The sequence below is a fragment of the Zingiber officinale genome, chromosome 8B, assembly GCF_018446385.1.
Source record: "Zingiber officinale cultivar Zhangliang chromosome 8B, Zo_v1.1, whole genome shotgun sequence".
Taxonomy (NCBI): Eukaryota; Viridiplantae; Streptophyta; class Magnoliopsida; order Zingiberales; family Zingiberaceae; genus Zingiber; species Zingiber officinale.
The window spans coordinates 67,569,870-67,584,490 of record NC_056001.1 but is presented as its reverse complement, the minus strand read 5'-3'; positions in this window follow the sequence as shown (position 1 = coordinate 67,584,490).

Here is a 14,621-nt window from a genome sequence, read left to right as displayed (position 1 = left end):
AACACTTATTAACAAGTGACATCCTAGGTGGATGTCTAATATCTTTAAAATGCCTAGATAGATATGCATGATCCCTAGATTAGGGCAAAACCAAAATCTACATCTCACAAAGACTATAAGGTGACTTGTATGTGGTTTAGTGCACATTAGATACAAGTGAGATGTTAGGATGATGAACAAAGCTCAAGATGTTGATTTAGTGCATTCTTTTGAGTTTTTAGGTTCATCAAAACACATAGTTATGTGTTTTTCCCATCATTGGGAAAGCTAATGTACAAGTCATGTGCATTATGCCCAAGGAACATGATGGGATATTGGTTTTGAAAATGTTTTTAAAAAATGCTTTTGGAAAACCATGGTGAAGGCTATCTTTTGATAGTAATCACCATTGAATAGTTAGACACAAACTTGAAGAAAACGCTAAAGTTTTAGCAAGTTTTCAATCTTGTGTCAATCTTTGAAAATATGATGTATTTTCATAGAAAACTATTTTTCCATGATTAAGTATGCCCTAAATAATGTCTACACGAAATTTCATGATTTTTGGATTTTTGTAGAATTTTCTAGGGGTTTCTGAAGTTGACTGAAATGGAATTTCAGCAACTATCAGAGCTCCGATCGATCCATGGATCGATTGGAGTGCCTGAATCGATCCATGGATCGATTCAGAAGGCAAGTCCCCCACGAGCAGAAACTCGCTGGATCGATCAGCCGATCGATCCAGGTAGTCTGAATCGATCAGTGGATCGATTCAGAAAGGTTCAATCGATTGGAACCCAACTCCAATCGATCCAAGTTGCTGATTTTGACTGGGAATGCCTGATTTCAGCATCTTTGAACCCCTTTTGAGTCTAGGTAACCATTCCAAACCCCCCAAAATACATTTGTATACATACAAGGGTGTTTTCATGTGAAAACAAGGATGGATTGGTTAAGGAAGGCTTCATTGAAGTTTAGGTTGAGGTTTGTTTCAAATTTTGAGTATTTGAACCTCAAAACTTCTAAATTTGGGTTTCCTAAAGGTTTAGGGATTCCAAGTCATTGTTGGTGCAATGACAGAAGTTACCACCATGTCTTTAGGGGGAGGGACTCTTTAAAGACATGAAAAATTATTTTTCATGAACTTTGGAAGGTGGTTAACCTTTTTTAAAGAAAATGCTCATGTATGAGCTTTTGAACTTGAAATGGGGAGCGGATATCCTCATTATTTCAAGTGGGAACTCAAGTGGTTAGAAAATGCTCAAGGTTGGGTATTTGTCTACATTGAGGGAGAAGTTAAGGATAAATGAAGGGTATGGGACCTTCATTATCGTGTTGATCACAACGAGTGATGTTGTGAACAACGAGGAGCAACTCTTCAGGGGGAGAGTCGTCAACAAATGGATTTGTTGATGTGTACCCAAAATTGGGGTATGGGTTGATGTGTGCCCAAAGATGGGTTGATGTGTGCCAATAGGGGGAGAATGAAAGGACCTGTGAATGGGTGCAAGTTAGGCTTTCATTACCTAGAGGGAGTGTGCCCTCTTAGAGGGAGAATGAAGAGCTTAATTTATGTGTTCATTATCTAGTGGCATGAAGATTAAGGCTATAGGATTAGCCTAACTTACATGTGGTATTGTAAGTGTTATTGTGGTATTGTCAAACATCAAAAAGGGGGAGATTGCTGGTGCAACATCCCTCAGGTCAAGGTTGACCTGGTTGACCAAGCTGAGTCTTGGTTTGAGTTTAGATGTTTGACAATAAGAAATTGATTGTAGAAGAGTCAAGTAGGTCAAGGTTGACCGGATACTTGACTGGGAAGTCGTAACTGGGATGTTAGGAAGAAGGAAAGTCCTAGTGAGTGAAGCTAGGCAGATGGAAAGTCCTAGTGAGTGAAGCTAGGTGAAAGTCCTGGTGAGTGAAGCCAGGTGAAAGCCCTAGTGAGTGAAGCTAGGCAGATGGAAAACCCTAGTGAGTGAAACTAGGTGAAAGTCCTGGTGAGTGAAGCCAGGCAAGGGAAAATCCAGATGGATCAAGGATGATCGGACATCTAGTGTTGGGAAGTCCAAGTAGGTCAAAGGATTGACTGGATACTTGGCACGAGGAAATACGGATAGGTCAAAGGGATTGACCAGACATCTGATGGAAGTCCAAGTAGGTCAAAGGGAGTGACCAGATACTTGGCATGAATAGAAAAGTCCAAGTGGGTCAAAGGAATTGACCAGACACTTGGTGGGAAGTCCTAGCAGGTCAAAGAAGTGACCAGATGCTAGGCATGGTGTACCAACAGGTCAAGGTTGACCGGGTGTTGGTTTGGTAGGCTTGGGACTTGGTTTTGGGCAAAAACTAAGTACTGGATCGATCAGTGGATCGATCCAGGAGCTGGATCGATCAGTGGATCGATCCAAGCCTTTCCTAGCGAACAGAGAGCCGCTGGATCGATCCGTGGATCGATCCAGATGTCTCAATCGATCAGTGGATCGATTGGGACGCGGCTGCTTCGCGCAATAAGGGCTGGATCGATCCATGGATCGATCCAGGCATTTTTTCCAGAGCACAGAGGCGCTCTGGATCGATCCGTGGATCGATCCAAAGCCTCCCCGATCGATTGGAAACTTTCGAATCGATCGGGATCCGACCGTTGGCGTCGATAAAGGCCGCAAGCGCTCGATTCCTTCGGTATCTCTTCTCCGATTCACTCCAGATCTCTCGCCAGCTCCTCCACAGCACTAACAAAGCTCAGATCGCCAGTTCTTGAAGGATCTTGGAAGTTCTCCAAGTCAAGAGGCGGATCAAAGCCAAGAAGAGAAGCTAGGGTTAGGGTTTATACTCATTGTAAGCTTGTAAGCTTGTATTTCTTGTATCCTTTCCCTCTCTTCTTGTATTGAGTCTTGTAGGGCTTCTCCGCCCTTGGTAGTTACCATAAAGGAGAGTTTCATTTAGTGGAGGGTGTGTGTGTTGGTGTGGATCCTTGGATTAGTCACCTCTTGTGAGGTGGATACCAAGTAAACCAACCGTGTTAGCGTTGTGTGATTGTTTCTTTGTATTTCCGCTGCACATCTGTGAAGAAACAAGCAACGCCGAGCAACGAGCGAACGTGACGAGCTATTCACCCCCCCCCTCTAGCTACTTTTGGTCCTAACAGCTAGAAGCTCCATAGGCAGGTCCTTTCAAGGTCGTGGAAAAGCTATGCTCGGGTGCTTATTATCTCGAGGACGAGACGGGGAGGCAGCTCGAACGACCATGGAGTGTAAACTATCTCCAACCCTATCGGGTCGGATAAGAGGTGCACAAGCGTAGAAGTGTATTCATACATTTTTGTATGTCCTCTCTGAATGCAGGGACAAAATAAAAGATTTCTAAGTTACATGTCGAACGGCACACCGGACCATTGAGCGGCGACGTTAAACGTGAGTTTCCACCAGATTGTCGAGCGATGACGTTAAACGCGAGTCTCCACCAGATCATCGAGCAGCGACGTTAAATGCGAGTCTCCACCAAATTGTCGAGCGACGATGTTAAACGCGAGTCTCCACCAAATAGACGAGCGGCGACGTTAAACTCTAGTCTTCACCAAATCATCGAGCGGCGACGTTAAATTCTAGTCTTCACTAAATCGTCGAGCGGCGCCATTAAACGCGTGTCTCCACCAACGGTCGAGCGGCAGCCTTAAACCCAAGTCCTCACCAGATCGTCGAGCGGCGACGTTAAACCCATGTCTCCACCAACGGTCAAGCGGCGACCTTAAACCCTAGTCTCCACCAATGGTCGAGCGGCGACCTTAAACCCTAGTCTCCACCAATGGTCGAGCGACGACCTTAAACCCAAGTCCTCACCAAATCGTCGAGCGACGACGTTAAACCCGAATCTCCATCAAATCGTCGAGCGGCGACGTTAAGCGCATGTTTACATCCAACCGTCGAGCGGCGACGTTAAACACGTGTCTTCATCGAACTGTCGAGCGGTGACGTTAAACGCATGTCTACATCAAATCGTTGAGCGGTGACGTTAAACCCTGGTCTTCAACAAATTGTCAAGCAGCGACGTTAAACCCTGGTCTTCAACAAATCGTCGAGCGGCGACGTTAAAACGCACTTCGTCACTCACGGTCAAGCGGCGACCTTAAATCCGAGCCGACCTCTATGGTCAAGAGAAGAAAATCTGTGAGAGGAAATGCTTCGCCGAACGGGCGCGCATATATTAAAACCAAAATTCTCAAGATTACATTTCAAGATCATAGTTGCAGGATAAAAACAAAAGCTTGGCCGAACGGGCGAGCTTACATTAGAACTTTAGAAATATACAGCGATTAACCTCACTCAAGATAATCAAGAGCGTCGTCGGGCAGTGACTCAGTCATTTAATCCCGACTGATGACACTATCCTTCAAGGTCTTGGGAAGGTGGCCACTCGCCTTGAGCTGGTTGATCATTTCATCTATTGCCAAGTTGCAGATCCGAAGATATTGAGCAACGACTTTATCATTAAACGCGTCTGAGTGGATGTAGTTCTATCACAATGTTGCAAATCGGCTCGGCTCGACGTCCTGATAGATCTTCATCACCGCTCGGGAGCCCTCCAACTCAGTCTTGGCCTTCTCTAGTTCATCCCGGGCCAGCTTCAGTGTTGCGTCCTTAGCGGAGAGCTGGCCCTGGAGCTCGATTTCCCTGGCCATCCAACTCGCCCGCTCAGTTACCATAAAATCTTCAGCATCCTTGAGCTTGTTGGCGAGATCGCGGGCCTCCTTGTTCTTCAGTTCCAAGTCCTCGATGGCCCGGTTCTTCCTAGCAGTGGCCGACTCGATCTTCTTGTCAAACGTGTTGACTTGCTTCTTGAGTCGGCCTAGCATCTCCTCGTGGCCGGAAGACTTAGCCCGTTTGGCCTTGAGAAGCTTGGTCGTCGTCTCCAGGTCGGCCTTCAGCTTGGCTATCTCCCTAGGATCGGCGGCAAGTTGGCTGCTGGAAACTTGGAGCTTCTGGAATTCATCCTCCAGATGAGCTAGCCTGTGGCACATGGTCAGGCTCTCCACCCAATACTACAAATAGGTAAGAGGATTAGAGTCGATCAGATGAAAGATAATTACAAGGAGGTTACCCTAGTTGTCATCTAGGTATGACTATTAGCGAGCGCGCCCGGGGGCATCACCGTCGCTTGGACTTGAGCTTCTTCCCAGACTTGGGCAAGCAGACCCCGTATGATGACTTGATGCTCAGGAGTGCTCGACCGGGTGCTCGGCTCACTGTATTCCTCTGTTGGTAGGTGAAGGATCGTCGTAATGGATCGTCGGCCTCCCGAAGCCAAGTGGGCCGAGGTTGTTGGGCCGATCTGTCGGGACGCAGATGCCGGGAGGATGGTCGATCGCCGAACCCTCAATGGCCACGATGGCGCCATAGAGGTCAGGGGCTCCGCAGCGATAGGCTCCTGTGATAGCTCGGCCACCGATGGAGTCCGGTCGGAGGATACCACGGGCGTAGTCACAGGAACCGTGGAGGGATTCAAGGTGCCGACCTTGACCCTTTCGGCAGTTCCCACCGCCGAGGCAGCAGAGTGTGAAGACTCTGTGCGGCGCCTTTTACGTCTTAGCAAAGGCTCACCAGAGGAAGCCGAACTCTCCGAGCGGACGATGGGCACTTGCTCAGATGGTTGCTTCGTGCCACTGACAACCTTGACACCAGGGGCTAGGCTAGTTGCCCCCTACTTGCCAAGGCGGGAGTCGCGGCGCTCTCATCTTGAGAGTCGACTGGTTGTAGGTCGTGGTTCGCCAATTCCTCAATCGCGACCGTCTCGATCTCGGCGTTCTGAAGCTTCGCAAGACCAGACATCCGAACACACAGCATGACTTCGGCTGCAAAAGATGTAGAAGAATCAGTTAGAATCAAAGGAGAAATGTGTTGGTTGCTACTCTGAATATCGTACCGGTTCCCCTGTACAAAAATTTTGTACAAGTCCTGAACCTTTCCTAATAACCTATTGTATTCTTTAGAAATTAAATTTGGAATCGCAAACAGAATTTAACATTATTGATTCCAAATTCAACTTATCTGTTCTTAGTGGTTTAGACTTGGATCGCAAACGATGTTTAACATTATTGATCCAAATCCACCCATGTTACAAATTCAATTAAATATTAATTTCAGAGATCGGCTTCCAGGTTAAACATGGCGAGGCACTAGGCCTTCTTGGGTATGGGAGCATCCACCACTTCCTAGGCAAAGCCTTTCAATGAAATTTAATATTTAATTTCCTTATAGTAACCCTAGGTTTAACCAAAAAGAACAATTGAATCACAAGTTCAAAAAACAAAAGAAACATAAAATCGAAAACATAAATTCGATTACCTAGATTTATTAGCCTCTTGTGTTTGGTATTTCAAGATCTAAATAAAAGGATGAACTAGTTATGATGTGGAAACTAATAACTAGTTATACCTTTTATAGCTTATAGACCTCACGATCTTCTACCGTATTCCTCTTCTTATCTCGGACGTCGTGTGGGCAACGATCTACCGAGACGAGAATCCACCCAAGCCTCCTTCTTCTCCTTGCAAGTTTCGGCCACCAACAATCTCCTAGAGATGAAGAACTTCGACCACCAACCAAGCTCATGCTAGGAAACAATGCCTCCTATCTCTTCTTCTTCTCTAAGCAAAATCCGGCCACCAAGATCTCTCCAAGAAGATGATGCCGCCGGCCACCACCAAGGAAGAGAGGAATACTAGAGGATATCTTGTTGTGTGGTAAGGCACCTCTACTCTCTCTTTTATATTCCTTGGTCTTGGCAAATAAGGAAAGTTTTAATAAAAACTTCCTTATTTTCCTTGCCATTGAAAGGAAAATTTAATTAATTAAAAAAAAATTCTTTTCTCTATCAATGTGGTCGGCCATATCAAATCCTCCAAGGAAGGAAAGTTTTAAACACAAAATTAAAACTTCCTAATTTGTTTCTGAAAATTTTTAAAATAAAAATTTCTCTTTAAAAATTCCCTTCATGGTTGGTTATAAAAGGAAATTTTTATAAATTAAAATCTCTCTATTAAAACATGTGGATGATTACAAAAATGAAAGTTTTCTCCAAAATTAAAATCTTCCTTTTAATTACAAATAATAAAAGATATCAAATCTTTCTCTTAATCTTTTGTAGAAACTATAAAAGGAAAGATTTAATTTTAAAACTTTCTTTTAAAACCATGAGGATGGTTACAAAAAAGGAAAGTTTTATCAAAAATGAAAATCTTCCTTTTAACTACAAATAAGGAAAGATATCAAACCTTTCTCTTAATCTTTTGTAGAAAGCTATAAAAGGAATATTTATATTTTAAACTCTCTTTTAAAACCATGGCTTCCACATAAGGAAAGATTTTAAAATAAACTCCTTTTATTTTTTATGTGGCCGGCCACCTAAGCTTGAGCTCCAAGCTAGGGTCGACCACCACTTGGTCCATCCAAGGCTTACCTTGGCCGACCACCTTAGGATGGGTAAGAAGGTGGGTATAGTTGGGTATAAGACTTTATAAATAAGAGGTTACGACAGGGACCGAGAGGAGGAATTGGTTTTGGTCTCCCGATGAACTTGAGCTTCCCGTGTTCGCCCCGAACACCCAACTCGAGTTCATCAATAATATCTCATTCCACTAAAGAGTTATTATTGAACTACCGCACCAATCCCATATTACTATATGAGCTCCTTCTTATCATGAGTGTGTTAATCTCCCTGTGTTTAAGATATAGAATGTCCACTAATTAAATGAGTTACTGACAACTCAATTAATATCTAGCTCCAAGAGTAGTACCACTCAACCTTATCGTCATGTCGGACTTAAGTCCACCTGCAGAGTTTACATGACAATCCTTATGAGCTCCTTTTGGGGACATCATCAACCTAGATTCCTAGGACACAGTTTCATTCTATAATCAACAACACACCATATAAATAATATCATTTCTCAACTTATCAGGCCTATTGATTTAACGAGCTAAATCACACCCTTTAATAAATTAAAGAAATAAGTATTAAGTATATGTGTTTATTATTATATCATGATTAAGAGTACACACTTCCATAATAACAGAGGTATTGTTCTTTTATATAGTTAGTATAAAAAAAACTTCCTCAAATGGTCCTGCTCAATACACTCAGAGTGTACTAGTGTAATTTTATAGTCAAGATAAACTAATACCAAATTACACTACGACTATTCCAATGGTTTGTTCCTATCCATCTTAGTCGTGAGCTACTGTTTATAATTTATAAGGAACTGATAACATGATCTTTTTGTGTGTGACACCACACACCATGTTATCTACAATATAAATTAATTGAACAACTACACTTAGCATATAAATGTAGATTTTTGACCAATGTGATTTTATGTTTACAAAAAGCTAGGCTTTTAGTATACACTCTAACAATCTCCCACTTATACTAAAAGACTATGCTGTCATAAATGTTGTCATACATCTGATTCTCATTCCTTCATCATGCCCATCAAAATCTCTTTCCTTGAGGGCCTTAGTGAAAGGATCTTCCGGTTATCATCTGATGCAATCTAGGCGACAACAACTTCTCTTCGTTATACGATGTCTCGTATTGGGTGGTACTTGCGCTCTATGTGTTTACTTGCCTTATGGGCTCGTTGTTCCTTTGAGTTTGTTACTGCACCACTTATCATTACAATACACTGTAATAATTTTGGACAAACCAGGAATCACATCTAAGTCCATCATGAAGTCTCTGAGCCATACAGTTTCTATGGCTGCCTCAGAGGCTGTCACATACTCAGCTTCCATGGTGGAGTCCGAAAAGCTCTATACTTATCACTCCTCCATTGTTATGGCTTACCTCCTAAAGTAAACACAAAACCCCGAGGTTGACTTACTATTGTCCCTCTCTGATTGGAAGTCAGAATCCGTGTAAACCACAGGGAGCAAATCATCTGCTTGGTAAATCAGCATATAATCTCTAGTCCTTCTCAGGTACTTTAATATATGCTTTGCAGTAGTCAAATGTCTTTGTCCAAGGTTACTTTGATATCTGATAATCATGCCCACGGTAAAACAGATATCCGGTCTCGTACACAGCATAGCGTACATTAGGCTTCCGACAGCCGAAGCATAAGGATCTGCCTTCATGTCCTAATCTCCTTTGATGTCTTTGGAGACATCTCTTTAGATAAAGCTACTCCATGCCTAAAAGGTAGAAAACCTTTTTTGGAGTCTTGCATGCTGAAACGAGCAAGGATTGTATCGATATATGAAGCTTGGGATAAGCACAACATTCTTTTCTTGCGATCCCTTATTACTTTGATTCCAAGAATATGTGTGCATTCTCCCAAGTCCTTCATATCAAATTGCTTGGAAAATCATACCCTTACTTCTGACAACACTTTGATATTATTTCCAACTAACAAAATGTCATCCACGTATAGTACAAGAAATACCATCATGTTTCTATCACACTTTTTGTATACACAAGACTCATCTGGACATTGAATAAATCCATACGACTGGATTACTTCATTAAATCGGATGTTCCAAGATCTTGAAGCTTGCTTTAGTCCATAAATAGACCGATTTAGTTTGCACACTAGATGCTCTTTGCCTTTTTCAATAAACCCCTCTGGTTGCTTCATATGGGTGTTTTTTCTTCAAGACTTCCGTTAAGGAAAGCTGTCTTGACATCCATTTACCAAACCTCATAATCCATATGAGCAGCAATAGATAAAAGTATCCAGATAGACTTAAGCATAGCTACTGGCAAAAAGGTTTCTTCATAATCGATTCCCTCTTTCTGAGTATACCCCTTTGCAACAAACCTTGCTTTGAAAGTTTCCACCTTCCCGTCTGTCCCTCTTTTCCTTTTGTAGATCCATTTACATCCAATAGCTTTTACACTATTTAATGGTTCTACTTGCTCCCAGACTTTGTTAGAATATATAGATTCTATTTCTGAATTCATTGCTCTTTGCCAAGATACTGCATCTTTATCTTGGAGTGTTTCGTCATATGTTCTGGGATCAGGTTCATGTTTACCTGGGATCAAGTCCGACGACTCTCCCAAAAACATGAATCTTTCAGGTTACCTAACAACCCTCCCACTACGGCGAGGTACTATCTGTTGTTGTGTATCATTTATGATACATGTTATAGTTTCTTGTGATATTTCATCATGCACTGTTGGTACTAAAGTAGGCATGTCCTCTCTCATTTCTCTAGAACAATTTCACTCATGGACTTATGGTTTATTACATAATCTTCTTCTAAAAATCAAGCATTGGTGCTAACAATGATCTTCTGATTTTTAGGATTATAAAACAAACCACCTTTCGTTCCCTTAGGATATCCTACAAACAGACAAACTTATATACGTGATTCCAACTTGTCAGTATCTCCCTTCAGCACATGTGTTGGACTACCCCATATCCGAATATGACTCAGACTAGGCTTACACTCATTCCACAATTCCATGAGAATAGAGGGTACTGATTTAGAATGTACCATATTCAGAATGTACACTGCTGTTTCCAGAGCATATCCCCAAAATGTATTTGGTAATTCTGAATAACTCATCATCGATCTAACCATTTCCATACAATTCATATTCCTTCGTTCTGCCACACCATTCTGTTGGGGTGTACCAGGTGCAGACAATTGGGATTGAATCCCGGCCTCTGATAAGTAATTCCTAAACTCTCCAAAGAGGTATTCGCCACCACAATCAGACCATAGTGTCTTGATACTTTTACCATGACGTTTCTCCACATCAGCCTTGTACTCTTTGAACTTATCAAAGCATTCAGACTTGCGGCGCATCAAGTAAATATACTCATATCTCGAATAATCATCTATGAAAGAGACAAAATATTCGAAACCACCTCCTGCCTGGATAGACATAGGACCACACAAATCAGAATGAACCAATTCTAACACATCTTTGGCTCTATACCCCTTGGCCTTAAAAGGTCTCTTGGTCATTTTACCTTCCAAGAAAGATTCGCAAGTTGGAAAGTTTTCCAACACTAATGAACCCAAGAGTCCATCAGCTATAAGCCTTTGAATCCTACTCAAGTTAATATGACCAAGCCTTAGATGTTAAAGATATGTTTGGTTCATTTTCGAAGGTTCCTTTCTCTTATTAGAATTAGAAGATGTGTTATTTGTTGCTTTATAGGAGTTATTGGATTTAGAGTATACAAATTGCTAACCAACGTACCAGAATAGATAACTTCCCTATTTTTCTTGATAACACTTTTATTATCAAAATAGACAGAATATCTATTCTTGTATTGTTTAGAAACTGAAATCAAGTTCTTTCTAAAACTTGGTACGTAAAGACAATTTCTCAAAACTAATATTTTATTCCTATAAACATCTCCCACTGCAACAGCTAGTACTTCAGTAGTATTGCCCATGTAAACAGTGATTTCTCCTTCGTGTAGTTGTCGAATTTCCTGGAACCCTTGCAAAGATTTACAGACATGATTAGTGGTTCTCATATCTACACGCCAGGCACCGGTAGATAACATCACTAAACATGTTTCAACTTCTAGAAAAAATATACCTATATTGTTCTCTTCCTACAATGACAGTCTGCTTACAAATGTCCAGACTGCTTGCAAATGAAGCACTTACCTTTCGGCTTCTTCATTCCTACTTTTAGTCCAGTACCTAGAGATCATTCAATCTTGCCTGTCAGCCCGATTCTAGTGTCCGAAGAGTTCCTTGAGATTGTACATCATGTCATGGTCAGTAGGCATGATCTAATGCTGATGTTGCAGCACATTTGATAAAAAAGCCAAATATAACTCTGCGCCATCTCATCTGCCTTGACCCATTTCCTATGATACTCAATCTCCTCTTCACTAGAATCGCTATTAGGCACATTAGGGCAGACCTCCATTAGTACAAACTTATAGCCTTTAGCAGTTAGGACAATATCCAAGTTTCTTTTCCAATCTATGTGGTTGGAACCAGTAAGTTTGTTCTCTTTCAGAATAATAGTCAGTGGGTTGAAAGTCATCATAAGAATCACAAAATAAACTTTTAGTCAAGACTCTAAATTTAGAATAATATTGATTCCTCAAACAATATTATTTAAATTTACCAACACCTCAAAATACCGTGAATTTTGCATGCCACGTTAGTGTGGACGTATAGAAATTTAACATTTGTAAGAGGAGGTTTTACTCATTAATTTTATTATCTTGTCATCCTAACTTTATAACAAATAAAATTAATAGTTGGTATCCCTTTGGTCACACAAATAATAGCAGTGACTCCGTTGGGGAGGATACTATTAAATGTGTCTAAGTGTATATCATTACTTGATACTTAGTCCATTAAATATGATTGTGCCCCTTCAGTTGGAGAAGATCACACGCTTCTAAATAATTTTCTATAATCATCCATAAAGGAAGTTTGACCTAGTGATCCGCAAACAAACTCATCCATTGTGGAGAGAGGCACTCAGAGCCAACACGCAAGTTTGTTGCATCACTTACAAATCAGTAATGGAGACCGTAAAATTTATTTACTAATCTCTCTCCCACATAGTTATTTAAGGTGAGGAATTTTAACCATGCACACACACATCACAGCAAATAAAGCAATAAATATGGGGAAAATAATTTTCCAACTATTATGGTCTTTTTCATCACTGTCCTCCGTGTGCTGCCAACCCTAACTGCTACCATCTTTAGCCACCGCAATCAGGTCTAGTCCCCGCATCAATCTTACTTCTTTTTCCGCTGCGTCTCTGGTCCTCAAACAACAACACGCCTCGCAAGGATACGATCCGCGACAAAAATAAAATTTTACATATATCGATCCTATATTTCACAAAGGAATGTACATGTAATCTAAATCGAAACAAAAATGTAAAATCCTAAATCTAATACAGCTCCTGCTGTATTTAATACATACAATCATGCACATAAATAAAATGCCCTTGACATGTCCAAGGGTCCAATCACACACAATCTCTATAAGCCATAATAGTTGGAGCCTGCAACTACAGAGTTAGCATATCCTACTATTATCCTACCTAAATTATGTATGACATGTGCATAATTAAACTGAAAACCAAACACACAAAGGTAAACCCTAACTTTGATATCAATTGTTGGTTGCTACTCGGAATATCATACTGGTTCCCCTGTATAAAAATTTTATACAAGCCCTGAACTTTTCCTAACAACCTATTGTGTTCTTTAGAAATTAAATTTGGAATTACAAACAGAACTTAACATTATTGATTCCAAATTCAACTTATCTGTTCTTAGTGGTTTAGACTTGGATCACAAACGATGCTTAACATTATTGATCCAAATCCACCCATGTTACAAATTCAATTAAATATTAATTTCAGATATCGGCTTCCAGGTTAAACATGGCGAGGCACTAGGCCTTCTTGGGTATGGGAGCATCCACCATTTCCTAGACAAAGCCTTTCAACGAAATTTAATATTTAATTTCCTTATAGTAACCCTAGGTTTAACCAAAAAGAACAATCGAATCACAGACTCGAAAAATTTTAAAAAAAACACAAAATCGAAAACATAAATTCGATTACCTAGATTCATTAGCCTCTTGTGTTGGTATTTCAAGATCTAAATAAAAGGATGAACTAGTTATGATGCGGAAACTAATAACTAGTTATACCTTTTATAGCTTATAGATCTCACGATCTTCTGTCGTATTCATCTTCTTATCTCGGACGTCGTGTGAGCGACGATCTACCGAGACGAGAATCCACCCAAGCCTTCTTCTTCTCCTTGCAAGTTTCGGCCACCAACAATCTCCTAGAGATGAAGAACTTCGGCCACCAACCAAGCTCCAAGGGATGCTAGGAAACAATGCCTCCTATCTCTTCTTCTTCTCCAAGCAAAATCCGACCACCAAGATCTCTCCAAGAAGATGATGTCGCTGACCACTTAAGAAGAAGAATAGGGGAAGAGGAAGAAGAGAGGGCCAGCCACCACCAAGGAAGAGAGGAATGTAGGATCGTTCGGCCGACTAGAAGGGGGGTTGAATAGCCCTGTAAAAATAAAACACAATCATTCCCGACTTTTCAAACTAACACTTGCATATAAAATAGAAAAGCAATAAATCAAAATAGAAAAAAGACGAGGCACCAGATGTTTACTTGGTTATAACCGGGGAGGTTGTTAATCCAAGGAAAATGATCGCACTACTATCTTCTTCAGGCGGAGAAGCCTCTTTTACAGCAATGTAGGCACAGAAAGAAAGAAGCTAATCTAAACAGTGGAAGCGCACAAGCGTTGTTACAATTTCTGAACTGATTGAAAAGCTTTTGGACCAAGGTTATATTTATAGCCTTGGTCGGAGCGCCTGGAGGGTTCTGAGCGCCCTGGGGGAATAAATTTTATCCCCCAACGTTTAGATTGAGTCAAAGCTCGATCTGATCAAACTTCACGGTCCGGGCGCCCGGAAGGGTTCTGGGCGCCCCGGGCTGGTCCGGGCGCCCTGAACCCTAAAGTCAACCAATGTTGACTTTTTCATCCGGGGACCACTACTCTGGTTCATTTCGCCTCGGTCCGGGTCTTCTACTCCGGATCCGCTCGCTTGGGTGATCTCTGCCATCCGAAAAAGGGCTCACCCGAACCCAACTTTCGGTCTTCTCGAGCG